We start from the raw sequence: 4343 nt of genomic DNA, 5'->3' as shown, positions 1-4343 counted from the left end.
CTTCGTCACTTATTGCTCTTACTTAAATTTTTGAGCCACGTCAGGTACTAACTTTAGGAACACGCGCGCGAGCACACACCACACACACACACACACACGACTACGCCATTTTTACACACGAGATTAGGCCATTTTTAGGTACCTTTTAGTTTACCTGGGCACCTTGTCACCCGTTACCCTTACCTGGATGACATACATCTTAAAATAAATAGCTTAAGGGAAAAGTTAGGCCATTTTTAGGTACCTTTTAATTTACCTAGGCACCTTGTCACCCGTTACCCTTACCTGGATGACATACATCTTAAAATAAATAGCTTAAGGGAAAAGTACGAGTATGTGCCTAAAACCCAAAAAAGAAATAGAACAATTTTAGGTACCTTTAGCTTCATCTGCGCATTTGTCACCTGCTGCCATCACCTAGAAAAAGGATCTTAAAAAACAACTTCAGGAACAAATGAGGTACCTAAACCCCTTTAAACACACACAGCCACTACCAGGTACCTTTAAAACTCACCTGGCCTCTTATCACCAATTCTCTCACCCGAATTAATAGTTAACTTAGCAAACAGCAAAAAACACACTTAAAGGGCAACTAAATATACCTAAAAGCCTTAAAAACACCTAAAACCCACTCCCTTAAAAACACCTAAAACCACTCCCAGGTACCTTTTAAACTCACCTGGGCACTTTTCATCAGTTTCCCTCACCTGTCTGTGTTAGAGGGCGAGTTATTCATGATAAAACTAACTAGGGAATAGCCTGGTTTATTTTTCAGGGCCCTGCCAACACTATCTGCTGCGTGAATGTCTCCCTTAGGTTGCCCTTGGGACCTGGAGAGAGAGAGGGAGAGGGAGGGTAGGTGCAGACAGGGAGGGTGGAGAATGGGAGAGGAACGTTAAAGGGAGAGATGGTGTGAAGATGCTACATGAATATTCTGAAGCTTAACCTATAAAAGTAAAATAAAAGAGGGAGGAGAGGGAGAGAGACAGAAAACGAAGAGACAAAACGAAGGAAGAAAAGGAAGGGGATTAAGAAGAGATGAGTATGACAGATCGGAGAGAGAGAGAGAGAGAGAGAGAGAGAGAGAGAGAGAGAGAGAGAGAGAGAGAGAGAGAGAGAGAGAGAGAGAGAGAGAATATAGTCCGCTGTAGTTTATAGACGCGTTGCAAATTGCATCATTAGTGTTTGCTACCCTCCCTCCCTCCTTTCTCCGCCTCCTTTCCCTCTACCTCCCTCTCTCCCTCCCTCCCTTCCTTCCTTCCTTCCTTTCCTTCCTTCCGAGCTAACCAATACCATTAACTTAAACAGTAGCAACAAGGGTAGCAACAGCAGGGGGCGCCGCAGTAGATGGCTTGGGTTTACCTCACTAATTCACCTCACTAATTCATGCCAGGTGTTCTTGGGTCAGGTTGAGTTAGGTTGGGTCAGGTTGAGTTAAATTAGGTTGGGTCAGGTTGAGTTAAATTAGGAAAGATATTATTGACATCATTCCTGACTTAACAATTGATTAACCGACTAATTTTGCCTCCCAATTTAAAACGTAAAAAAAAACACCATTTTTTAATCCGTATGAACAACGCTTTACACCAATGGCAGTCAAAAAAACGAGGAATACAGGTAAAGTCTATACCTAATATTCTCAGCAGTACTATTTTTCCCTGCCTTACTATTGAACATCAGGCAAAGTACAGCCCTAATACCCTAATACCCTGATACGCACAGGTGTTCCAGGGTAGAGGCTTAAAAGAGACTTAAAAGAGAATAACATTTCATTCTACACAACATATCAGCTTTTTTTTTTTAATTTCCACGTTTACTAAAATGTACGTAATTTTCAAGCGTCTACCTTATAATCAAGTAGCGCAGGTGTCCGTAAGTCCCCGGGTGTTTTATTTTAAATGATGGTGTTTGTAGTAGTCAAGTTCTTGGTGTCTATTCCTTTTTTCGCCTCCTTCCGTTACACAAGGACACTGATTAATTTATTCGCCTCCTTCCGTTACACAAGGACACAAAGGGAAACTTTATTCCTTTTTTTGCCTCCTTCCGTTACACAAGGACACATTGATTCCTTTATTCGCCTCCTTCCGGTACGCCTCCTTCCGTTACACAAGGACACACTGATTCCTTTATTCGCCTCCTTCCGTTACACAAGGACACATTGATTCCTTTATTCGCCTCCTTCCGTTACACAAGGACACAAAGGGAAACTTATAAAGATTAGAGGATAAGCGTGTTGAAACCTCCCTCTTGAGAGTGTTAAAGTCTCAGGGGAGAGGAAATACAGAACCAGGCAGCGAGTTCGTTTACCAGAGAAAGGGATGAATAGTCGAGATTTGGTTAGTACAGTACTCTTTCTTGCATTAAAAAAAGCCTTTTATAGAAGGACTGCCATGTGTAAATTAAGTTGGTTTTTTTATTTTTCCTTTTTAGTTCTTAAATATTGGCTAAAAATGTCGGGAAATTACAAGGTGTTTAAAAAAGATAAGCAAAAAGAGCCTTTTATAGAAGGCCTGCCATGTGTAAATTAAGTTGGGTTTTTTATTTTTCCTTAGTTCTTAAATAATATTGGCTAAAAATAGTTGGGAAATTACAAGGTTTAAAAAAAGACGAGTACGAATTTAAGTTCCTGCATGTCTAATGGTTTTTCTAATGGTTTTCCCGTTGTTAGCAGTCTTTCCGTTCAGCGTTGTTAGCCGTCAGCCGTCTTTCCGTTCAGTTCTTCAGTAATATTGACGAAAAGTTAAAAGAAATTACAGGGTGCTTCGAAAAGTTTCCCCTTATGCCCAGTTCTTCAGTAATATTAACTAAAAGAAAGGAAACTACAGGGAGTCTTAAAAAGTCCTCCTATCTTCATCTCTTCAGTAACACTGGCTAAAAGTGCGCAAATATTAGGGTACTTCAAAAAGTTTCCCGTGTCTTCACCTTCAGTAACAGTGGGCGAAGATGAAAAATGACAGGGTATGCCAAAAACTTTCTCCTTATGTACATCTCTTCAGTACATCTCTTCAGTAACATACTAAAAGTGAGAAAAAAACTTATGTACATCTCTTCAGTACATCTCTTCAGTAACATACTAAAAGTGATAAACTTATGTACATCTCTCCAGTATATCTCTTCAGTAACATACTAAAAGTGAAAAAAAGAAGAAAAATAGTGTTCAAAAGAAAAATTAGTGTTCAAAAGAAGATACATCGAAATTGAAATAGGTAAATCTGTGACTACCAAACGGCGATGAATAAAACTGATCATTCGCAAAGTCGGGGAAGCAAAGTCTCAAGTGAAAAAAAAAAAAAAGCGTTCCAAGAAAAAAATGAAAAAAAAAACTAAAACTGACCAAGCGACGATAAATAAAACTGATCACTTGCAAAGGCGGTGAAAGAAAGACTCAGTTGGCAAGTTTTTGTATTTGTTCTATTCGGGGCTAAACACTACAAACACTATTATATTCGTCACCCAAGGGAGTTCAGCACTATTATATTAATCACTCAAGGGAGGCGTACTAGTGCAAATCCGCTTCTTCTGGGCAACTTAAAACGGATAACTGGAAGCTGAAAGGAAGGCGTATTAATGCAAGACAGCGTACTCTTGGCAACTTAAACATATATCTAGGAGCTGAAGGGAAGCGTATTAATTTAACACTGCTTTTATGGGTAACAGGGAGCTGAAGGCGTATTAATGCAAGACTGCTTTTTATGGTCAACTTCCAACACTGATAACTGGGATATATATAAAATCAGCGTTATGTAAATACGGAAATGCAGAGCTGTAGGGATAAAAAATAAATTTGAAACCAGACTCGTCTTTTTTAAAACTAAATTGATACGTTTGATGCGTTACTTATGATGACCATGATGTAACGTGTACCAGATAAGCAATAAAGGGAAACAAATGTATATTCAAAATACAACACAAATATAAGTAACTCAGGCGTGTATGTAATGAAGACTGTGATTGTACGTGTGTTTGTTCGTAACGTATTCTTATAACTCACCATGACGTTACCGAAGCCAGGCAGCAGGAGAGAAGATGGTTCCAACTGTGAGGAGTGAGCGGGACTGATGAGGCGTGGAGGTGAAAGTCAGTCTTTAGCTTGGTTAGGTCGATCGAGATGTGAGTCGAGACGTGTTTCTAAAGCTTCGTCTTCTCTCTGCCCAGTTAACCAGTTTTTATTCCTTTCATTGTTTTCCTTTTCCTTCTCTCTCTCTCTCTCTCTCTCTCTCTCTCTCTCTCTCTCTCTCTCTGGTGGTGTTTAGTGCCATGTGAATTAGAGGCGTGTGTTCGTGTGTTGGTATCGTGACTGGCACTTTCCATTAGCAAAACAAAAGATGTCAGACACACACACA

General features: G+C 39.7%; 1 protein-coding gene across 10 annotated transcripts in view; it reads right to left on the bottom strand.

Moving 5' to 3' along the window:
- The window catches only part of LOC135092696 (roundabout homolog 3-like), a 183083-nt gene extending 179026 nt beyond the window's left edge, over positions 1–4057 (bottom strand). For 8 of the 10 annotated variants that reach the window (XR_010263006.1, XR_010263005.1, XM_063991318.1 and 5 more), the window contains exon 1: positions 3992–4057. The gene's annotated coding sequence lies outside the window, so the exon portion shown is untranslated. The remainder of the gene's footprint in view (positions 1–3991) is intronic. The other 2 variants (XM_063991324.1, XM_063991325.1) reach the window with 2 other exon arrangements.
- Between the last annotated feature and the right edge of the window lie 286 nt (positions 4058–4343).

Source organism: Scylla paramamosain, chromosome 40, assembly GCF_035594125.1.
Source record: "Scylla paramamosain isolate STU-SP2022 chromosome 40, ASM3559412v1, whole genome shotgun sequence".
Lineage (NCBI taxonomy): Eukaryota > Metazoa > Arthropoda > Malacostraca > Decapoda > Portunidae > Scylla > Scylla paramamosain.
Note: the sequence above shows the minus strand (reverse complement) of the source record. Positions and strands in the feature narration are given on the sequence as shown.